The sequence below is a fragment of the Oryctolagus cuniculus genome, chromosome X (genome assembly GCF_964237555.1).
Source record: "Oryctolagus cuniculus chromosome X, mOryCun1.1, whole genome shotgun sequence".
Lineage (NCBI taxonomy): Eukaryota > Metazoa > Chordata > Mammalia > Lagomorpha > Leporidae > Oryctolagus > Oryctolagus cuniculus.
In genome coordinates, this window is record NC_091453.1 from 64,317,993 (window position 1) to 64,343,609 (window position 25,617).

General features: G+C 37.3%; 1 protein-coding gene across 3 annotated transcripts in view; it reads right to left on the reverse strand.

Annotated features, from left to right (window-relative positions):
- DACH2 (dachshund family transcription factor 2) overlaps positions 1-25,617 on the reverse strand; it is a 573,909-nt gene that overhangs the window by 114,242 nt on the left and 434,050 nt on the right. The window lies entirely within an intron of this gene.

Below are 25,617 nucleotides of genomic sequence, written 5' to 3' on the forward strand. Positions count from 1 at the left end.
AGCTTATTTAAGCTACTTCTGAGAACGCTAAAGCATTCCAACTAATGATATAGGCCTTCGACTCAGTAGTGTCAACAAACCTGCAATCACAATGAATAGCTTTTGAAGCATTTATATGTTGAAGGCCATTAAATACTACAACCAAAACTCTAACATGCATAGTCTGTATTTTACTGACACTTTTTAGTTTAAAGAAGAACAGATGTTGTTCCTTCAAAACCAACAAACTCACATATTAAGAGCATGATAACATGTGAAAATGCATGATGAGAAACAGAATGATCACTTATTTTCTTCTAAGATACAGCCCTCAAGGAAGCAAATCTACTCATACACAGCAGGCTTTTGAATAAAATAAGCTGGGGGACCAGCGTTGTGGTGCAGCTGGTAAGCCACAACCTGCAACATTGACATTTCTGCTGCTCCTTTTCTAATCCAGCACCCTGCTAATGTGTATGGGAAAGCAGCAGAAGATGCCCCCAGTCCTTGGTACCCTGCATCCACATGGACGTGCGAAACCCGGATGGAGTTCCAGGCACCCAGTTTCAGTCTAGCCCTCGGTCTCTGTAACTCTGCCTTACAAATAAATAAATCTTAAAGAAAAATATAAGCTGGATAAAAGATGAAAACATGGTTTCCAATTTGAAATCTTGTTTTGTTTTTGTCATCCACGCTAGAGAGTGAACTAAGGTGTGCACAAATGCAAGTTACTATATTATCATGATCTACAGTGATACATCTGTTTCATCTGTCACTTAGCATACACCATACTATGGCTTAAAACCATATAGACACTAACCAAAGAATGATTGCCAAGGTATTCTTTTAAGGTGACTATTTTAAACAGATGGGTGGGGTGCAGGTGGGTGTTTGGCCTAGCAGTTAAGATGCTGGTTAAGACACCTGCATCCCATATCAGAATAGCTAGCTCTGGATGTTGATTCCAGCTTCCTGAAAATCCAGACACTAGGAAGTAGCAGTAATGGCTCAAATAATTTGGTTCTTGCCACCTACATGGGAGACCCGGATGGAATTCTTGGCTTCTGACTTTAATTCAGCTGCGGTAGGCATTTGGGGAGTGAACTGGCAGAAAGAAGCATATTCTCCCTCTCCTCCTCCCTCTCCCCTATCCTCTCCTTCCCTTTTGTCTCTCCTTTGGTCTCTTCCTCCTTCCTTCAATCCCTTCCTCCATCTTTCACCTCTTGAATAAATTAATAATAATAATACAACAAAAGTGTAATGCATAGAATTCCAATCATTGCAACAGTAGGTAGCTTGGTTTTAGAAAACAAAATGGTTGCATGCACAGTTCCACCACCTATTTGCTTGATGTGTTTCAGGGCTGAGTGGTTCTTACCATGTTAATGTCACAATCCCATGCAAACTGTGACATTAGCATCTTCAGCTAAGTGACACTATTCTATCTACTACCTAAATTTCTGATCCTATTTATGTTTGCTTTAGATCTGGGATACTTGGGTACTCTATAAAATATATACATTTATTGCTTTTAAAAAAGTAGGAAAAATCAATGTACTCTTGTTCACAACATTCAACATTGTATTTATTTTCACTTCTTTTAGTTCTCTCTCAGTCTTTGTTCTTATAGATGCCCATTTTCACATTGTAAATGCTCCATGTTTCCTTCCAGTGTCACAATTGAAAAGCATAATGGCTACATAGTGGTCTATTGAGTTAATTATTATAATTTATTAAATGCTGAACTTTCAACCCAGTGTTATAATACAGTGCATTAAGCCACCACCTGTGATGCCCACATCCCACATGAGTGCCCATTCAGGTTCCAACTGTTCCAACTTCTGATCCATCTCCCTCGATAACATGCCTGGGAACGCAGTAGTAGATGACACAAGTACTTGGGCCCCAGCCACCCACAAGGGAGATTTAGGTGGAATTATAGGCTCCTGGATTCAGCCTGGCCCAGCCCCAGCCATTTGGGGAGTGAACCAACAGATGGAAGATCTCTCTATCTCTCTCTCCCTCTCTCTGTAACTCTGTCTTTCAAATAAATAAAACAAATATTTTAAAAATAAATGTTGGGCATATGTTTTATTCAGATTTGTCACTATTACAAATTATATCATCACAAAAATATTCATTAAATTATTCCTTAAAATCGATCAATCCCCTGCAATGGGAATTCTGGGTCAATGGGGGAAAATTTTTTATATGTTTGTTTTCAAACACCACATTTCCAAAAGCCATTTTTAGAATAGTAGATTTTTTAGGGAAATGTTTTTAGGCAAAAATAGTAGTTCACACAAGATTTTAAATGTATTTATGCAAACTAATGTCTAGCATCTCTGAGAGAATTTTTTAAAATTTCCACTCATTTATTCACTCTTTTAAGAACAATTATTTATTTATTTAATTTTAAGAGCAAAGTGACGGAGAGGGAGAGGGAGAGGGAGAGGGAGAGGGAGAGAGAGAGAGAGAGAGAGGGAGAGGGAGGGAGAGAGAGAGGGAGAGGGAGGGAGAGGGAGAGGGAGGGAGAGGGAGAGGGAGGGAGAGGGAGAGGGAGAGGGAGGGAGAGGGAGAGAGAGGGGGAGAGAGAGAGAGGGAGGGGGGAGAGAGAGAGAGAGAGAGATTTCCATCTGCTCATTCATTCCCCAGATGGTTGACCGCTTGTTCACTCCCCAGGGCTTCTCCAAGCTGAAGCCAGAAGCCATAAACTTTATCCGGGTCTCCAACATGTGAAGCAGGGACCTAAGAATTTGGGCCATCTTCTGCTGCTTTCTCAAGTGCATTATCAGCGAGCTGGATCAGAAATGGAGCAGAGAATACTCAAACTGGTTATTTGATATGGGATGCCAGTGTTGCAAGTGGTGGTTCAAACTTCTGTGCCACAATGCTGGGTCCCATCCCCTCATCCACTCTTCTCTCAGGACTGGGAATCTACCTCTTCTTCAGGACTCTTTCAAGCTCCTTTACAGCAAACATTAATCTCTAATGCAAAAGTGGAAGTCTTCAGTCTCAAGCTAAGTGAGTTCAGATAAGGAAACATCAGGATCCCCACTAGTATGTAAAGGCTAAGGGGTACCTAGCCCTATTTGTATGGACAAAGATTTTTCCAATTAAATGAGGGGAGAAATATCTAGCTAGATGTACAGCTCCTGTTATAAGCATTCAGTTAACAAGTTAAGAATAGGAAATTTGATTTAATTTGGCTTAATGGACCAGAAATTATTCCCTTGATCATGTTGAGGTTTGGTATGTTCATTGAGAACATGCAAAACTCCTGTGATTACATAAATTGTTCTCTTTTTATCCCGATACATACTGTTGTACAGTCACTGCCTGTGAACAGAGAAGTAATTTATGGTTGGTGCATTGACATAATTTAACATTCACAACTTTGAAATTCCAATTAAAATCAATAAGACATTGTTATGCTATAATAAAGAGAGATGGTGGGGAAGGGGTAGAATATTAGTGAATGATGAAAGTAACTACATTACAACACTGAGAATTCTTTATAGTAACACTGCCCCAAGAAACATGATTAATACCATAAAATGCAAAAATTTGAAGGATCAATTGCTGAGCAAAAACGGAACCACTCTATCATATTAGCAGTATGTTCAAGAAATGAATTACCTCACCATTATAGAACTACAATTTGTAAAATGATGAGCAAAACATTGACAAGTAAAGGTATGTTTGGAAGACATTAAACTATAGCATATGATATTAAAATGGTATTGCACTATCAGGGCAGCACAGCATATAGCAATACTAGAGCTAAGACCATGTCAATTTTTGTTTTATAAATTGAAAACCTTTTAGTCCACATTCAATATTAAATGGAACATTAAGCATTAGTCTAATGTTTTATACATAATACATGCCAAACAAAACTGAATCACGATATTTTAAAAACCTCATTAAAGGATTCTAAAGTGTTTCTGTGTGTACTTTCATGAGAATTTTGGATGAACTTTTTACAACTCTCATCTTTTTAAACTGCTGTGCTAATGAAAGAGCAAATGTGGTTTTATCCTGTTTCCATCTTCACTGAGAAAACATATAAGATTCTGTTCTTGAGGTGGGCATTTGGCCTGTTAGGATGCATACATTCTATATCAGAGTGCCTGTGTTCTAGTCCAGCTCCAGCCTCCAATTCCAATTCCCTACTAATACAGATCCTGGGAGGCAACAGCGATGGCTCAATTAGTTGAGTCCAGGTCACACACATAGGAAGCCTGAATTGGGTGCCCAGATCCTGGCTTCAGCTCCCCAACTGTTGTGGGCATTTGGGGAATGAACCAAAAGATGGGGGTTCTCTCCCTCTCTCTCTCTCTCTCTCCCCTTCTAAAATAATAAAAGAATTAAAATTATAAATTTAATTATCCTACTCTCTAAAGGTATGTATACGAAGCAAATGACCAAGGACGCTATAGCTATTTGATATTTGGACTAGGAAGTATTCATGCTCTGGATATTTATCTTTGTTGACCTAAAATTATTTTTAAGTGTATGGAAACTGACTTATGACTCAATATAGAGCGTTTGGTGGCCCTAACTTTGCATCATCCTATTGACTTTTCTGACAATGAATAGTATCCACTGCCATTAAAGACAGCAAAGTACTTTCACTAATCTATCCTAAAGGCAGCCTTTAAAAAAAGACTTGGGTATTTACATTTTTGTCCTTTGTATCTACTGACCTACCAGCTAATATATCTCTTACTGTATCATTTTGCTAGGGTTTCCATAAGAAAATGCCATATACAGGGTTGCCAAAAACCAAAATGTATTTTGTCACAGTTCTTGGGGTTAGTAATCCAAGAGATCAAGGTTTTGGCAGACTTGTTTTCTCTGAACCCTTGGTCTTTGCCCTGTGAAAGTTCATATCTCTTTGTGTATTCAAATTCTCTTTTCTTATGAGGGCTACATTTTAACTTAATCACCCTCCTTAATCACCCTCCAAATATTCCCAAGTAACTGAGGGTTAGGGATTCATATATGAATTTTACAGGAACATAAATCAGCTCATATTCCTAGAATAGGTACTGTCCACTAAACTAGACCAAACTAACTCTAGGAGCAATTTCTTCCAATAAAGAGGGGAGGAACTGGATAGCATTCTTAATAATGAATATCAAAGAGGCCCAGCAGGTAGTGGGTTTGGGAAAACAGAGAAGCTTTATTTAATCTCTCCTACTTGAAACTTAATAGTAAGTATAAACCTTACTCAATGCCGTTATATATATATATATATATATATATATATATATATATATAAAGATAATGTGGAAAACGCAGAAAATCCTCAAGAATTTAAAAAATGAGTTGAACTTTTTTAATGATTTATTTATTTGTTGGAAAGTCAGATTTACAGAGAGAGAAGGAGAGACACAGAGAAAAGCGTCTTCTACCTGCTGGTTTACTCCCTAAGTGGCAGCAATGGTCAGCACTGAGCCAGGTTGAAGCCAGATGCCATGAGTTTCAACCAGGTCTCCCACTTGAGTGGCAGGGGCTCAATCACTTGGGCTATCTTCTGCTGCTTTTCCTAGTTCATTAGCTTGGAGCTGGATCAGAACTCGAACAGTGTCTACATGGGATGCTGCATCACAGTCAGCGGCTCTACCCACTATACGACAATGTGGGCTCCAAGTAGAGTTTTTTATATTAACTTCTTATCAGCATTTTAGATCAATGTTTAGTGAAATTAAAGCCACAAAATAAACATATTTAACAACAAATAATATAATATTATACAGTTACCACATTAAGACTGTAGGCAATTAATTTGTTAGATCCCAACTTTATCAATGAGAAAGCTAGAGAGAATTATATTTTCGTAAGCCCCTATTTAGCAAGAATATATATTCTAAATTAGAATAAGTGTAAGAAAAATGAAGTGATGAACTATGGTGAAATATATATTTGACAAAATACGTGATAAATTTTTATTGCCTTAATTTAAAATCTTAAGTTTTCAGGTTGGCTTAATTTTACTGCTATTTTTCTTTATTGTATTATTGGCCAGAAGGCAGAGATCTCTGAATTATGAAATCCTAATAATTTTAAAAAGTGGAATTTCTGGGACTGGCACAGTGGCACAGCGGGTTAAAGCCCTGGCCTGAAGCGCCAGCATCCCACGTGGGTGCCAGTTCTCTTCCGATCCAGCTCTGTGCTATGGCCTGAGATAGCAGAAGATGGCCCGAGTGCTTGGGCCCCTGCACCCATGAGGGAGACCCGAAGAAGCTCTTGGCGCCTGGCTTCAGATCGGCACAGCTCCATCCACTGGAGTGAACCAGCAGATGGAAGACCTCTCTCTCTGTCTGTACCTCTACCTGTAACTCTTTCAAATAAATAACATAAATTTTAAAAAAATGGAATTTCTGAGATGGAAGCAACATTTATACCCATTAATATTTTTAAAAGGAGCAGGAAAATACTATGGGAAATTTTAATTGCCCAAAATTTTGCCTAAAACTCCTCCAAACTCTGATCTTCTGAAACATCAAATACCAGAATGCTTATTATAGTCAGCTTTGTGAAAGGCAGTGACAAATATTGTGGTATATTTCAAACAAATTAGCATCAGCCCAACAAAACACCAAAGTATTTCAAACAGACATAAAAGAAATCCATCAATTAAGTTCTAAAAACAATCAAATATCCTTCTTAACCTTAGCATTCCAATTGTACAAGCCTACTGATCCTCACTTCTTAATAACTTTTCTGTGAAGAAGGAGTGAGTAGACCCAATAAAACATTGACTGTAATCACAATGATGGGTATCAGGATAATTTAGGAATCAATCTTCATCATCTATCCAAAGAAGTTAATGGCCCTCTTTTTAAATGTGTAAGCTACAATTTTGGTGGGTTTGAATCTCTGAGACTACTAGGTTTAAGTGAATCATACACAAGAGTTTTATATTTTAAAAGTGTTTTTTCTGAACTCACATTCAATGTGTCTTTTAAAGTTTCTATATAGTAGGAATCGCTATTATCAGTTAGAAAGTATAAATTTAAAAGCCACATGTTATGAAACAATATTAAGTAATTATCAAGGGGCCATCACCGTGGCTCGCTTGGTTAATCCTCCGCTTGCAGCGCTGGCATCCCATATGGGCGCCAAGTTCTAGTCCCAGTTGCTCCTCTTCCAGTCCAGCTCTCTGCTGTGGCCCGGGAAGGCAGTGGAGGATGGCCCAGGAGCTTGGGCTCTGCACCTGCATGGGAGACCAGGAGGAAGCACCTGGTTCCTGGCTTCAGATCGGTGCAGTGCGATGGCCGTAGTGGCCATTTGGGGGTGAACCAACGGAAGGAAGACCTTTCTCTCTGTCTCTCTCTCTCACTGTCTAACTCTGCCTGTTTAATTAAAAAAAAGTAATTATCAAATTCAATAGTACAAGCTTGGGAGCAGGTGTTTGGTGCAGCAATTAACATGCCACTTGGGACACCCACTTCCCATATCAGGGAACCTGGGTTTGAGTCCTGGCTCTTCCATGTTCTATCCAGCTTTCTGCTAATGGGAAGCAGCTCATGCTGGCTCAAGTTCTTGGGACTCTGCCATCCACATGAAAGACTCAGATTAAGTTCGAGGCTCCTGTTTGTGGCCTCAGTAGTCTGGCTGTTGCAGGCATTTGGAGAGGGAACCCAGTGGGTGGAAGATCTGACTCTGTCTCTATCTCTTCCTTTCAAATGAAATCTAAGCATTTTTAAAGTACAGGCTTGGATATGAAAAAATGTAAATGTTTATAATTAACTGTCCTTACTTTGAGTCTTTTGTAGCTACAATAAGACACATCAATCAGATTATTTGAAAATATTGATCTAAATTGATCATGTTTCTAGTCATCTTACATACATAAGACAAAGAGTAAGAAGCCAAATGGGAAGCAGTCTATGTAACATATGGCCTGAATCAAGCTTCTTGTATCAATCAAATAACACTCTGTTAGCTAGAAGCCTAGATTAATGCAAAGTTTGATGAGCTCAAATAGCATATTGAGGGTTACACTAAAATACATATTTTTAAATTCATAATCAATTAATAACTTCATTGTTTTTTTCTAAATAATATGTATGTTTGGTGGATATACACGCACTGATACACATTCAAGGTCCAATACGCTCTAAAATTCTAACATGAATGGAAAACTAAGGGTGTGTGTGCAGACCTGCTGTTACATTCCACAAACTTTGTCATATTTGCTTTTGTTTTTCCTATATGTATTCACAAAATAGGATATTTAGCTACTATTCTGATTGGTCCAGATCAGTAATGCATAATTTCAGGAATTTAAACTGATAATGGTATAAAATGGATTAACAATTAAGCATCTGAAAAGGTTGAAGTGGTCTTTTAACCAGTTTGTCTTCTCTTTCACTTTGAAACATTGCCCAGGAACAGCCACATCCTAGGGCAAGTGGGCTAGGAGTGTCAAGTTTAATCAGAGGTGCAACATTTGTTCATTGATGAGCTTCTAGCACTGCATTCTCCAGTACAGTTGCCATTAGTAACATATGATTATTTAAATTTACATTTTGATTAACTAAAATAGAGAAAAATGAAAAATGCAGCTCATTAGTTGTATTGATCATGTTTCAAGTGGTCAAAGGTTACATACAGTTAGTGAATAGTATATTGGAAAGGGCAAATATTTATCATTTCCTTCGTTGCTTGAAGTTGTCTTAGTCTAGAATACAAGTAGTCAGAGGTCAGTTTGTATAAAACATTGTAAAACACAGAGATATCTCCACCATTTTTAATTCAATACATCAAAAACTAAGTTGAACATCATTCAGTGCAACATATATTGTTCCTTTGTACTCTCTATGTATTAGTGGCATACACTAATTGTTTCAACTGGAAAATTTTATGTCTACTATATGTCAGGTGCTATTCCCAGGTACTAAGAGTACAGAGATAAAAGACAAGAGCCCTTGCTCTCAAAAATTTCTCAATTTAATAAGTGTCCCTGTCATCTCTTTACTCTTCACTTCCAGGTAAAGTGGCAAAAATCTCTGAGGTTGATTTTATATTGCCTTTCTTCCATTCCTACCTGCACTGCCTTCAATTGGACCCTATTATACTCTCACCCTATCTCAAGAGCCTCTGAACTGGCTTTTCCTACTACTAGGCTCTTCTCTTCCGATTAGCCCTTGTTACTGCTGCCAAAACATGCTCTAAAAAAAGAATGGAGTTGGAGGAACAAAAATAACAATTGGATCGTAAGAGGAACATTGAGCATAACGGTAACCAGAAAGCAACAAAGGAATATGCTGATTCCATAACCAAACTGTTTACAAAAACATAAACACTACTCAAAGGATTCCAGGAAGTGTGCTAACTCTAGTGGATGGGCCTATATGCTCCAGAACTGTTGCTTCAATGTATCGTTATCACTCTAATAGGAAAAACTTCCAAATTAAAAAAAAAAAAAACAGCTCTGCAATTTTATCAACACCATCTCCAGCGATCTAGACTCAGATCCAAACCTTTCAAAAATTAAGTGAATACATTTTTTCTGTATTTAATAGGAACTCCTGGCATAAAAGTATACTTAATAGTTAAGAATTAAATATTCACCACAGGCTTACACAAATAAATTGCACCTGACTTACATCTTTCTAAGAATTAGGCTGACATATTTAACTAACTAAATGTAAAATTCAAACAAAGTCCCTGTACGTTTGTTTCTAAATTAAAATGTTACAAGATGTAAGTATTCCCTGCATGCCACTTTAAGGCACAGTGGCTAAAACCTGAACATCACATTATTGAGTTTCAAAGATTAGTTTAGATGTATAGGGAATTAAATCACAGGTAATGAAGGCACAGTGCTCTCCTATATGACCTGCTGAGTGTGATGACAAGGTTGGAGAAACTCCTGCAAACTGTTAGTTTTCATAACTTGAAAAAGATCAGTTAAAATAAATTTTTCTCTGGACACAGGAAGAAAATGGAGTTTTCCCTGATATTACTTTGCAATTCCAAATGATAAACTTATCTTAATCACTCTCCTGTGAACCCCACAGATTTTAAAATAGTCCTTGTATTTATCTTGGTTTTATGTTGTGTTTCGTGGAAAAGATTTTTTTAAATCCTTCAATTCCATATAATCTATATGCTGTGGCTAGTACAGAAGACTTTGTGTGTTATGAGAAATTGTTTTTTGAAGCTTTAATTCATTTCTTGTTAATATTATAAGTTAAAGGATTCTTAAAAACTAATATAAGTTCAGTTCAAGCCAGTAACAGCATTTTCTTATCTGAATTTGAGTTCCTACTGTCATCCTTAAAAGCTTGTGGTCTGTCTAAATGACAAACATATTATCAAGTCACTTTGCAGTCAATACTCATATAATGACACCATCTATCTTTTCCCCTCTTTTGTCATATTTATGAAATATTGAATGTAAACTGCTGAGAATACATGCTAAGGACTTAATATAAGGAGCACGTTTCTAGAATTCATAAACTGTGACACAACTCTTGTGAACTATATCTAAAATTGGAGATAACTGCAGTAAGGTTCATGTACTCCCAGAAAACATAAAAGATGACCTATGAAGATAAAGAAAAACTAGAATTTCAAATTCTACTTAAATGTTAACTAAAATATAACTAAAATATTTTGTTTCAATAACTTTTAAGATGATGATCACATTGATATCATCACCAGTCAAGTATTAGAGGAATCTGTAAGGAAGAGTGGGGGTTCTCAGCAGGGCAAGTGGCTGGCCATTGACAGCCACTACCTTTCATTTACTCTGATCTCATTGTGATATGTTTTATGTATGCCCAGTTGACTGGATTTATAGGCAAAGTAATTTGTTTTTAACTAAACTAGCTCTTACTAAGTAGGCAATGCCACACAACACAACACAACACAATGTCATTTGAATGTAATAATGCAAGCACAGGAGAATAGCAATAAAATAACAGCTAACACTTCTACTCCTTCATTAAGTGTAAAAATATTGTAAAGGCCATCACATTTAACTATTAGTAACATTGCTGCTATTGACATTAATAATATATTTTTAAGATTCAATTTCGGCCGGCGCCGAGGCTCACTAGGCTAATCCTCCGCCTAGCGGCGCCGGCACACCGGGTTCTAGTCCCGGTCGGGGCGCCGGATTCTGTCCCGGTTGCCCCTCTTCCAGGCCAGCTCTCTGCTGTGGCCAGGGAGTGCAGTGGAGGATGGCCCAGGTGCTTGGGCCCTGCACCCCATGGGAGACCAGGAAAAGCACCTGGCTCCTGGCTCCTGCCATCGGATCAGCGCGGTGCGCCGGCCGCAGCGCGCCAGCCGCGGCGGCCATTGGAGGGTGAACCAACGGCAAAAGGAAGATCTTTCTCTCTGTCTCTCTCTCTCACTGTCCACTCTGCCTGTCAAAAAAAAAAAAAAAAAGATTCAATTTCATTAACAAAGTACTTTAGTTAAAATCTTGTTTGTAATCTTGGTCTCACCATTTAACATGTATCTTGTGTACATGTTAGAAGTAGACATACATAGCTCAGAATTCAACTTATGCTTAGTAAGGGAATATTCTCATCACATACACGGTGGAGTGCACAAAGAAAATGTTTCAGAAAACTTCCTTAACGGCAAAAATAATAATAAAGGGGAACACTAATTTTTTCACAATCACATTCAATCAAATACACATTCATAATATTACATCTTTATAACCCTCAATTTTCATCTGGTTACTCATTACATCTATGTTCTACAAACCCAGCAATACCCGTATTTAGGAACTATTTTAAGTACCTTGACCAATTAATTTGACCAGTTAAGTCAGGCTTTTGAAGCTAAAGAAAGGACTAGACTGTTCATGCAGCATTAAGCAGAATAGTTCATCTTTTCTGTTTGTCCCCTTGAGAGACATAATATATAACAAGTATTAATACTTTCCTATCAGCATAATCCTTACAAATATAAAAAATTATTTAGAGGAACTAGAAAGTGGTCTCAAATCAATAGAATTAACTTTGCCCCATAAGTTGAAAGGAGGCCATTAGGTCTTTTGTAGCAAGTCATGAGTTAATTATTACAAAACAAATTTTCTTGTTGGAATTTCAGCATGTGTCTTTGTACATCTTAAGTGGTTAGGCTAAAGTAATCTTACTGACTGGCAGCTGTCAACCAACAAAGGTCTATGAGATAATGTGGTAGGTAGAAACAGAAGCAAAATAGAGAAGGAAGGATTGTACCCTCCCCCAAATCATAATAGCATAGTAAAAAGAACATTAGACAGACTTGGGATTTAATTCTGTATCCTCTACTTATTATTCATGGACTTTAAAATAGATACAAAAGCTCTATGAGGCTCAATTTCTTTATATCTAATATGTGCATTCTATCTACTTATGGTTATAAGGATTAAATGAGATACAACATATAAAACGCTTATCACAATATTTAGACATATTAACCATGAAACAAATGTTGGTGATTATAATTTAAATTATTTTGGAATATAAAAGGTAAACTAAAATAGTTTTGGTTGTTAATTCCATTGTTTTATCTATAGGCTAAATATCTGTTTAACATCACCACTAACAAGATGAAAAAGATGACTAGCGACATCAAAAACTAAATAAATAGTTCACAGAGGTAAAACTCCATTATTTCTGCAGTTGACACGTATATTTGCCTGGTCATATTCATTTTCACATGTTGCTTGCTCTTAAAGTAAATCGTATAATCAGGTATGTTAAAGCATTAAAAATGGAGAACTCTTGATAAGGCTTTACTGGGCTACTTCCAGCAATGTATCAAGTGGTTCAGCAGATGTAATTACTGCAACGCCTTGCCAAAGATTTAAAATATGCCCATTAATTCTGCAATTCCCAATCTGTCCATCAGTCAGTCATACTTAAAAAATATGCCTGTCACAATGTAGGTGAAAGAATATATTGATAATTATACAGTAAAATCCCTTTGAATATGTAAATGTAGACTGCAAACTTTTTAAAGTGACATATTAGCTAAATCAAACTTTTTCTCAGAAGCAGATTCAAGAATCAGATACTGTAAACAGTGGGCATATCAGAAAGTTTATTATCATACATATATCTCTATATACACATATATATTTATAAAACAACTTATTTTATTAAGGAGACTGAGTAAGAACTAAACAACTATGTAAAGCCTGGACTCTTCTTGGAAAACCAGAGGCAGATGACTGTTTTCTTTCTTTCAGTATAGAAGAGACAAGGATTGGCTAGCAGATAGTGGTTACTAAACGTAGGACTTCTTAAAAGAACCATAAAGCAAAGAAATATATTTAATAAGATGTAATAAATACTAAAATTAGTAGAGTGTTGATGTGAAGAATGGAGAATAATCTTGTCAAGAATTTCATATCACTCCGGAATGAATACAACATGTAAGAAATATCAGGAGACGAAAGAGGCAGGCAGACAATGTGTAAGTGCAAGGCACAAAGAAGAAAGGAGAATTTGGGCAGTAAAAAATAATTTTACCCAAATGAAGACAAAATCTTTTGAAGAAAACTCATAGAAAACTACAGAATTGGGCAAAATATCAAAAATTGAAATGTTAAGACAGAGACTAGGATAACCTTATAAAACACTGAAATCACTTCTAGATGGAAAAAAAGAGAAGATATGGGACATGGAAGAAACTAAAAAGGAATGGAGTAGATGAGAAATTAATAATTACTGGCTCAAAGTAACGAAACAAGAAAATCATGGACCTGAAAATAAACATGTTATGGTTCTGGGTTCTTAACACATATAGGTGTATGCCATGAAGCTTTCTCTTCTATTACAACTAAGCCTTATGAGTTGTTGCTGTTGGCATCAAAGAGATACATCAATGGACTATATCTTTGTGTTAAACTGCAATTATCAATTATGGGCCATAACTTAGACAAAGTTTAAAAGATGTTAAGTCTACTGTCTGTGGGAATCCCATTCATTGTACATTTAAAAATACATGCAAGAAAAATGTTCAAAACACAATTAGTACCTGATATTTGCCAAATATCATTCATCCAATCTTCACAACACCCCTATGTAACAGGTACTATAATCAGCAACATTTTATAGAGAAAGTGCAGGCTCATCAGGATTGAGTAATTAGTCCAAGCTCATACTGCTGATAAGGAATTACACGAAGAAAGGCTCTAGAAGGAATTGCTCACCCACGGTCCTCTACTTTTACTCATTTGAGGCATGTTGATTTAAGTACTGGTAACTGAGCTGTTGGTTGTGAATGTGCACTCTGTTTAAACTCTGAGGAACCAAATGAAGCTCTCCAGTGAAGGGAACCGAGAGTTTCAAAGACAGGCTTCCTGGACCAGACTGAGAGCTGTAGTAGGAAGATCTTTGAGCCATAAAGTGAGAAGGTCTTCAAAGAAAATCCTCCACTGTGTATGGCAAGAAAGGTATTTTCTAATCAGGTTCTTTTTTTTATTTAATAAATATACATTTACAAAGCACAACTTTTGCATTGTTGTGTCTTTTTCCCCCATAACCTCCCTCCCACCTGCAACCATCCCATCTCAGGTTCTTCTTTAAAAGCAATTTTTTAAAAGCACAGATGATTTGTGGCCACCTATGGGTAGTGTTTGCTCATCTTTTTTTTTTTTTTTTTGACAGGCAGAGTGGACAGTGAGAGAGAGAGACAGAGAGAAAGAGAGAAAGGTCTTCCTTTGCCGTTGGTTCACCCTCCAATGGCCACCGCGGCTGGCGCTCTGCAGCCGGCGCACTGCGCTGATCCGAAGGCAGGAGCCAGGTGCTTCTCCTGGTCTCCCATGGGGTGCAGCGCCCAAGCACTTGGGCCATCCTCCACTGCACTCCCTGGCCACAGCAGAGAGCTGGCCTGGAAAAGGGGCAACCGGGACAGAATCTGGTGCCCTGACCGGGACTAGAACCCGGTGTGCCGGCGCCGCTAGGCGGAGGATTAGCCTATTGTGCTGCGGCGCGCCGGCCTGCTCATCTTTTGAAAGTGATAAAAAGGATCAGAAAGGAAAAGGTAAAATTAAAAAAAAAAGAGTGGAAGAACAATGGCATTTCTCAGAAGCCAAGCACTGAAAGAGGGCTGAACATACAGTTTATGCCACAATGGAAAAGAATAATTTAAGTGGAAAAGGCAGCATTACTGCATCCAATGTGATTGTCAAAACTTATTTAATCATCAGAGAAAACTAAATGCCATGGGCTTAAAATAATGCAAATTTATTTAATTCACAATAAAATAAATTGCCATTAAGTAGAGAGAGTTTTATATAGCTTTTTCTTAATCTAAATTCCCAGCCCCCTCTTTAACCAGCTGGTATTATTTTTCAAGTGGTGCACTAAACAGATATTAGAAATAAGACTGTCTGCTTTTTCTTGACAAAAAAAAGGACACACATCCTTTCTGAAGTAGCAGTCTTTTGATATTATATTCTTACCATATTATAAAAAGGCAAATTCAAAAAATTATATCAAGCATGACAGAATGGAGTCAGATATATATACAGATTTAAGCATGTGAAAGGCATGGTCTCCACTCTCAGTAAACCAATGCTAGATAAAGAAATATCCTGTTATTAAACAAATAGAACTAATTCACTATAGATTCAAAAATTAAAATAAACTTATTGGTTGAGAAAGTCACTGAAATATTTAAAGAAGAAAGTAATGATTATAGTTAAGATATTCCCTATTTTCAAGTGATCAAGGAGAAGCATTATTGATTAGTTCTCCAAATGGACAATATACAAATATATAAAACTCAGGGTATTAAAAAAAGTGTCTGATAAGGTTTTGTGATTTCAGATTGGTCCTTTATATATCATTTTCTAAGAAAAAAATCAAACATTGCATTAAGGTATTTAATCCATCAATAGTTATTTGCAGATTTTTCTTAGATGCACACATTCACACAGGCAGATGTTTCCAAAATATGATTATATATTGTGCACTAGTGGCTAGATGATCCTTAGTGATCTTTTAGTAGCTTTAATTTTCATTTTTTTTTATTTTTTTTATTTTTTTTAAACTTTTATTTAATGAATATAAATTTCCAAAGTACGACTTATGGATTACAATGGCTTCCCCCGATACCGTCCCTCCCACCCACAACCCTCCCCTTTCCCACTCCCTCTCCCCTTCCATTCACATCAAGATTCATTTTCGATTATCTTAATATACAGAAGATCAGCTTAGTATACATTAAGTATGGATTTCAACAGTTTGCTCCCACACAGAAACATAAAGTGAAAAATAATAGATGATTTTTTAAATGATGATGAAATCAGATCAGACCTATTGTCATGTTTAATCCCAGTGAGAGTCAAGTTGGGAATTGATAATTTCTTTTTTTTTTTTTTTTACAGAGGATCAGTTTAGTATGCATTAAGTAAGGATTTCAACAGTTTGCACCCCCATAGAAACACAAAGTGAAATATATTGTTTGAGTACTCGTTATAGCATTAAATCTCAATGCACAGCACATTAAGGACAGAGATCCTACATGAGGAGTAAGTGTACAGTGACTCCTGTTGTTGACTTTACCAATTGACACTCCTGTCTATGGCATCAGTAATCTCCCCATGCTCTAGTCATGAGTTTCCAAGGCTATGGAAGCCCTCTGAGTTCTCCGACTCTTATCTTGTTTAGACAAGGTCATAGTCAAAGTGGAGGTTCTCTCCTCCCTTCAGAGAAAGGTACCTCCTTCTTTGATGACCTGTTCTTTCCACTGGGATCTCACTCACAGAGATCTTTTGCCAGAGTGTCTTGGCTTTCCATGCCTGAAATACTCTCATGGGCTTTTCAGCCAGATCCGAATGCCTTTAGGGCTGATTCTGAGGCCAGAGTGCTATTTAGGACATCTTCCATTCTATGAGTCTGCTGAGTATCTCACTTCCCATGTTGGATCACTCTTCCCTTTATTTACTCCATCGGTTAGCGTTAGCAGGTACTAGACTTGTCTATGTGCTCACTTTGACTCCCAGTCCCTCCACCATGACCAACTGTGAACTGAAATTGATCACCTGGAACAGTGAGATGGCATTGGTACATGCCACCTCGATGGGATTGAATTGGAATCCCCTGGTATGCTTCCAACTCCACCACTTGGGGCAAGTCAGCCTGAGCATGTCCCAAATTATACATCTCTTCCCTCTCCCATTCCCACTCCCATGTTCAACAGGGATCACATTTCAGTTAATTTTCAACACTTAAGAATAACTGTGCATCAATTACAGAACTAAATCAGTCATATTAAGTAGAACAGATAAAAAAATTTGAGAGGCTGAGAGAGATGGGAGAGAGACAGAGAAAAAGAGAGAAAGAGAGAGCGAGCTCATTCATTAGTTCACTCCCCAAATGCCTACAACAGCCAAGACTAGACCAGGCTGTAACTGAGTCAGAAACTCAATTCAGGGGCTGGCACTGTGGTGTAGTAAGTTAAGCCTCCACCTGCAGTGCAGGCCCTCCATATGGGCACCAGTTCAAGTCCTGGCTGCTCCACTTCCAATCCAGCTCCCTGCTAATGACCTAGGAAAGCAGTGGAGGATGGCCCAAGTGATTGGGTCCGTGCACTCATGTGGGAGACCTGGAAGAAGTTTCTAGCTCCTGGTTTGGGATCAGCCCAGCTCCAGCCATTTCAGATATTTGGGGAGTGACTCAGAAGATGGAAGACCTCTCTATCTCGCCCTCTCTCTCTGTAACTCCGCCTCTCAAGTGAACAAAGAAAAATCTTAAAAAGAAAGAAAGAAAGAAACTCAATCCAGGTCTCCAACATGAGTGGCGAGGACCATTACTTGAGCCATCATCTACTGTGTTTCAGGGTTTGCATTAGAAAGAAGCTGGAATCAGGAGCCAGAGCCAGGAATCGAAGTCAACCATTTTCATATGAGACATGAAAATCTTAACAGGTGTCTTAACTACTAAATGAAATGCCCACCACTTTTAACAAGTTCTAGTTTTTCAGCAGTAATTGTAATAGTTGTAATAGAGGAATATCATAATAAGGCTGGCAGTGCAGCAGAGGTAGCCAAAGACTTATAGCCAAAGAATGGCTAGTGTTTTGGCCAATTTATATGCTTTTGTTTCCAAGGCTGACAATCTGGCATGATTAACAAATTTGGAAAAAAAATACATTACCTCTACCTGGCATTAAGAGCAAAGTCTGTATGCTTAATTTTAAAATTAACTTTTTAAAGTTTTATAAAATAATACTGACTTCAAAGTTAGTAATATTGAAAATTATAGGAATCTTTTTTTTAACTTTTTTATTTAGTAAATATAAATTTCCAAACTACAGTTTATGGATTACAATGGCTTCCCCCGCATTATTTCCGTCCCATTCTCACCCCTCCCATCTCCAGCTCCCTTTCCTATTCCATTCACATCAAGATTCATTTTCAATTATCTTTATATACAGAAGATCGATTCAGTATATATTAAGTAAAGATTTCATCGGTTTGCACCCACACAGAAACGCAAAGTGTAAAATACTGTTTCACGTACTAGTTATAGCATTACTTCACATTGGACAACACATTAAGGACAGATCCCACATGAGAAGTAAGTACACAGTGACTCCTGTTGTTGACTTAACAATTTGACACTCTTGTTTATGGCGTCAGTAATCTCCCTAGGCTCTAGTCATGAGTTGCCAAGGCTATGGAAGCCTTTTGAGTTCGGTGACTTCGGTCTTATTCCGACAGGGTCATAGTCAAAGTGGAAGTTCTCTCCTCCCTTCAGAGAAAGGTACCTCCTTCTTTGATGGCCCTGTTCTTTCCACTGGGATCTCACTCGCAGAGATCTTTCATTTAGGTCTTCTTTTTTTTTTTTTTCCAGAGTGTCTTGGCTTTCCATGCCTAAAATACTCTCATGGGCTCTTCAGCCAGATCTGAATGCCTTAAGGGCTGATTCTGAGGCCAGAGTGCTATTTAGGACATCTGCCATTCTATGAGTCTGCTGTGTATCCCGCGTCCCATGATGGATCAATCTCTCCCTTTTTGATTCTATCAGTTAGTATTAGCAGACACTATTCGTGTTTGTGTGATCCCTTTGACTCTTAGACCTATCAGTGTGATCAATTGTGAACAGAAATTGATCACCTGGACTAGTGAGATGGCATTGGTACATGCCACCTTGATGGGATTGTATTGGAATCCCCTGGCACGATTCTAACTCCACCATTTGAGGCAAGTCTGATCTAGCATGTCCCAAGTTGTACATCCCCTCCCTCTCTTATTCCCACTCTTATATTTAACAGGGATCACTTCTCAGTTAAAATTTAAACACCTAAGAATAATTGTGTGTTAATTACAGAGTTCAACCAATAGTACTAGAACAAAAAAAATACTAAAAGGGATAAAGTATTACATTGTACATCAACAGTTTAAAGTTTGAATTTGTCTACAATGCTTTTGCATTAACTTGTCAATGGTAGTAATATATATTTTTCAGAAGTTTTAGAACATAAAACAGCACGGGCCTAATTTTTTTTTCTTTAAAGATTTTTATTTATTTATTTGGGAGTTAGAGTTGCAGACAGAGAGAGGCAGAGACAGCGAGAGAGATCTTTTATCTGCTGGATCGCTTCTCAAATGGCCGCAACTGTCAGAGCTGGGCTGATAGGAAGCCAGGAGCCAGGAGCTTCTTTCGAGTCTCCCATGAGGGTGCAGGGGCCCAGGCACTTGGGCCATCTTCTACTGCTTTCCCAGAACATCAGCAGAGAGCTGGATCAGAAGAAGAGCAGCTGAGACATGAACCAGCACACATGTAGGGTGCTGGCATGCTGGTGGGGGCTTCAACTATTATGCCACAGTGCCGACCCCGTGTGGATCTAATTTCTAAGTAAAAAATGTGATAACCTCTTGATGGATCTCTATGGGGTCAATTCACACAAATTTCCTAAACCATGCTACCACTGTACTATATAGAAAGCAATATAGAAAAAGCCACCCGCAGCGTGCCGGCCGTAGCGGCCGCTTGGTGGGTGAACCAACAGAAAAAGGAAGACCTTTCTGTCTCTCTCTCTCTATCTTACTCTGCCTGTCAAAAAAAAAAAAAAAATTAAGGAGTTTATAAGCAAGTTTGGAAAAAAAAACTAGAATTCATTATTTTCCAAGCTTAATTAATGATTCAGTTCATGTTTATTTCATAAGTCCAGATAATTCAGAAACATTTTATGAAGTATGAATTTTTAAATTATTGTAGGAACTGAGGAAAGAAGGAATATTTCTGGGATATAAGTTGGGTAGGAATATGTGGAAAAAAGAGAAAGATTTGGCATTGAGCTGCCCAGGTGTGCCCTAAAGAGAAAAGCAAGTCTCTCTCTATTAAAGGTAAAAGATAAATTCACAAGTTCGTTAAAAAAAAAAAAAACTGTTTACTTGATATTAAATTTACTGAGTTGGCCTATTTTACTAGCTTACATTTCTTTGTAAAGCTTGCTCTTATTGATTAATTGATTCATCTCTTTGCATTCTGTGTGAAAAAGCCCATAGATATTATGTTTCTGAATGGCAGTCATAAAACAAATTTATATAGTGATTTCTGCAAAATCACAAGGTTTGTCAATTGACTGAAATTATTTAAATTTCTATTATTGCTATTTCTACAAATGATACATAGTATGTTTTTAAAACTGTATATATGAAATGCATGAAATCTATTCCCTATAAAAAAGTAAATTCTTCTGTATTATCTTTGCTAAGTAAAAATTCATAACTATAAAGGTTTCAAACATTGTTTTCTCACCAATATGTTTGCTTTTTACTATTCTGTTTGTTTTTCAAGTATATCTCCAATTTGGCAATAGACAAAACAAATATTGGACACTCTGGCATTTGAAAATAAAAATAAATGATATTTTATCTTTGAATAAAGAACATGTATACCTTGCTTCAAATGGAATAGGCCATTTGTTATCATAAATATCACGGCATGAAAGAATTTCATGGTTTCAGTGCTCAGTGGGAATATCTCATCTAAAAATGGATTAATCTTTTGAGTTGATGTGAACACCTGTACCTTTGCATTTTTCTTTAAAATATGGGTTACATTTTTACCATGTACCACCTTGATTATCTTTTAAAAAAATATTAACAGCTTGCATCCTCATACCAATGCCCAGTTACAAATTCCAAATGTTTTGTCACATTTCTTGTGAGCAATGCCATCTGCCAGAGGTGGCATTTCATGGCTGTTTACTCTGACTCCCTCCAAGAATTCATCTGCCACTATCTAATGCTGCCTGAATAAAGGGGATTAAGACTCCGATGCAACAGAGACTATTGATAATTTGGTATAATTGGGAAGAAATGAAGATAAATGAGGTTGAGGATGGAGAGGCAATTAGTTGAGCCGCCCGTACAGCTGTGTACTCGGCCTAGCTCCCCTGGCCTTTTCTTCAGTGAGGTATGTGCAAATTACCCATAATGACAAAAACACACTTCCCAAAGCTCTTGTACTTTGTAAAACTTGAGAATTCACTTTTCACTTCTGATAACTGTGTTAGTTGTTTGGTAATTTTTTTACATGGTTTCCTAATGTTCTAACCACACAGGGCTACTGCACCTGCTGTACTTCAGGAACAATTCCCCCTATACACACACCCCACTTCCTAACTTTCAGTTGATGCCAGGTCAGTTTACAAGCCAAGCACAATGAGGATTCAGAGCCTATTTTACCTTAATTGTGGTCCAGTGTTTAAGGCATGTTGGCAATGCTTTCATTTTTATATGACTAGAAGCCAAGAGAATACTTCAGAGTCAATGAAAAGAAGTTTCTTTTTTAATTTTAGAAGAATGATCTACAAGCAATATTTTTTATTATTTGCAATGAAAAGGGAGGCCCAATTTTATAAATAAATTCTAAGGCATCTTTAAAGATTGACAAAACCACTATTTTCAAGGATAACATATATATATATATATTTATATAAAGGTTCTTATTTTCATTGTTATTAGGTTTATTAAAAGTAAATGTAAATGCAGTAAAAAAATGTTAACCACTAGCATGTTTAGGCAGTGACTAACTTAATTCAAAGACCCCTTTTCTAGCCACAGAAATGGTTATGCTGGCTATTTAGTTAAGGGTGCTATCATAGGAATTAAAATATTCTGAGGCCCAATATCTCTACTGGTAGATTTTCTTCTATTTTTCCATGAAAAAATTATTATTACCTCTTACGTTTAATACCACTATGTCCTTTTAGTTGTTACTCCTTATAAGAAAACTATAAAACCATACTCATAAATGTAGAATATGTAACTGTACTAATAAAGTGTGGGGTGATGGATTTCTTTCAGCCCTCCATGTAAAGGGGTATGAGAATTGCCTTTGCAATTTTTGATTTGTTTCACTCACATGAAAAGCTAAACTACAGCTCTCTATTTGAAAACAAACAGTATGCTAATTAAAAATGCTTATCAAATCATGCAAACATGTTCAGTAGGATGACTCTTTATGGTTACATCCTTATTTCTTGAAAATTGTCAAATTAACATTTTCATAGTTTTTATCTGAGGTGTGCAATATGCTAGCCACTGGACATGCGTGGATATTTAAATTTAAATTCTTACTACCTTCTCAATAATATAAAATGGTGAAATTGGATTATTTTTATTATTTTTATTATTTTTAAAAAAGCTATAAATTTAAGAACAGACAAATCAAAGACTGAGTCTTCAGTTGGTAAAGGGATTCAGGAATCCTTTCATTTCTCAATAAGAGGACAAGAAGCTCCAACTAAATAATCACAAAACAAAATGGGTTTATCTACAAAGCACCAGTTTCCTTTTAAGATTTTGGAAACCTTTATCAAAAGTTATTCTTCAACTGAATCACTGCCATCTTAACCATAATTATCCTTTAACTGAACCAGTAGCCAGGACATGGAGTAGGACAATGGCAAGTCATCAGAAATAGATATTGGATTATTAGTTCTATAAAGACATGGTTATGAAACCAAAGGAATGGGGCTGGCGCTGTGATGTAGCAGGTAAAAAGACATAGAGTGACCAAATCGATTAAAAATGGAACCCAACTAACTGCACCTTTTAAGAAACTGCCTTCAGGGGCCAGAACTGTGGCATAGCAGGTAAAACTGCCACCTGCAGTGCTGGAATCCCATATGGGTGCCAGTTTGAGTCCTGGTGCTCCACTTTCGATCCTGCTCTCTATTGTGGCTTAGGAAAGCAGTGGAGGATGACCCAAGCCCTTAGGTCCCTTCACCCTTGTCGGAGACCCTGAAGAATCTGGCTCCTGGCTTCGGATTGGCACAGCTCCGACTGTTGCAGCCATCTAGGGAGTGAACCAGCAGATGGAAAACCTCTCTCTTTCTCCCTCTGTCTCTGCCTCTCTATAACTCTGCCTTTCAAATAAATAAGTAAATCAAAGAAGAGAAGCCAAAGGAATGATATGATATACTTTCCAGGGACTCTTTTTAAAAATTAATACTGTATATGTTGGCCGGCGCCGCGGCTCACTAGGCTAATCCTCCGCCTAGCGGCGCCGGCACACCGGGTTCTAGTCCCGGTCGGGGCGCCGGATTCTGTCCCGGTTGCCCCTCTTCCAGGCCAGCCCTCTGCTGTGGCCCGGGAGTGCAGTGGAGGATGGCCCAGGTGCTTGGGCCCTGCACCCCATGGGAGACCAGGAAAAGCACCTGGCTCCTGGCTCCTGCCATCGGATCAGCGCGGTGCGCCGGCCGCATCGCGCTGGCCGCGGCGGCCATTGGAGGGTGAACCAACGGCAAAGGAAGACCTTTCTCTCTGTCTCTCTCTCTCTCACTGTCCACTCTGCCTGTCAAAAAAAAAAAATACTGTATATGTTTAGCTGGTCTGAAAATATTACATACATGTACATGTGTACATACATACTATTGAACTTATCAGATTAGGTTTTCAGTTCACCATACTATTGTAATGCATGCAGCAATAAAATTCTAATGAAAATCAGAGCAGATTAATATTCTTATCAGAAATTATTTTTCATTATGATTTTTATAACACTTATTGCACACTTTAAGTTTGTTTTTATTGAATGAGACTGAGGCTCTGGATTTATAATTTGGAGAATAACATACAATAATACAAATTTGACTTACAATTTCTTTTACTATAAATATGTTCTTATAAATTTTGTATGTTTGAAAATGTCAGACTCCCTAATTTGACAACCATTGCAACAAGTTTTATTGTTACATATTTTTGATATCAATTACTAAGTTGCAAGTGTCACTGAATGCATAGAATACTCATAGGGTATTGATAATTTTCCAACTTATCAACTGATTATTAACTTCTCACTAAAAGGCTAGACATCTTCCTTTTGACTTGTATGAGTTTAAGTTGCCTTTTATGCACAATAATGGAATTGAAATGAATGATCTCAAAGCTGTATACTAGGTGTGGTATTGAATAAGTTGTTTCTATAAACATTCCTCTTAAAGCCAGCAATGTAAAAACAGTATCGAGAGGTATATATATATATATATATGTATGTTATTTATCTTCATTTTTACTTGAGAGAGAGAGAAAGAGAGAGTGAGGGAGAGAGAGAGAGGGAGGGGGAGAGAGAGAGAGAGAGAGAGAGAGAGAGAGAGAGAGATTTTTGAGCCATCCTATGCAGTAGTTTATTTCCCAAATGTACACAACAGATGGGACTGGATCAGGGCAAAGCAAGAAGCCAGGAAATCAATGTGGGCTTCCCATGTGGGTGGCAAAGGACCCAAGTACTTGAGTCATCATCTGCTGTCTTCCAAGAGTGTGCATTAGCAGGAAGCTGGATTTGGAAGCAGAGCTGGGACAAAATCTTAAACACTGCTAACACTGCTTTAGTGGTGAGATGTTACATGAAAAATTCTAGAGAGTACTTACATCTGGTGGGGAGGCAAAGAGATGGCAAAAGGATGAGCTCATAAGTAAATGCAAGCTACTGATAGTGTTTTATTTCATGAGTTATGTAGAGAGTTCACTAATATTCATATTTTTATGCTTCATAATTTACATGTATGCTACATATTATTTTCTTTATTTCAGATATTTTTAAAAGTCATAAAGGGAAAATACACATAATAAATTTTAACTACTACTATTTGATCATAAGAATCAAGTTAATATTAGCATATGCTACATTAATGTGTAAGGTAAAAATTTTTACAAGCAAATGATGATAGAAGAGGAGTAGATGATTTATCCAGATTGACTAGAGAGAATAAAACTAAATTGAAACCAACTATCATTTCCTTATAAACCAGAAATTGTATATTTTCATCAGTTTTCAAATATGACAAACAATAATGCAGAAGAATAACTGATTTGTACTTTGTGCATTAAGTCATTTCTAAGACAGAAAAGATAAACACTAGTACCTATGAATTCTAGTCAAAATGATGTTACTTATCCTTAATAAGTTCAACATCTTAATGAGAAGGGCCCGAGCCACCATTTATATCGAACTTCATTCCGGTCTGTTCCTTAGACCATTCAGCTGTAAAGAATCAAAACCAACTGTATGTACACACTGATCAAAATCAATTCAAGATAGAACAAGCTCGACAGTGGAGCTTTTACAGCCTTGTTTGCCGATAGAAGGCTTCGGTGTTTATGGTTTCTCAAATTCGAATAATTGTGTACTTCCTGAGCCCACTGGC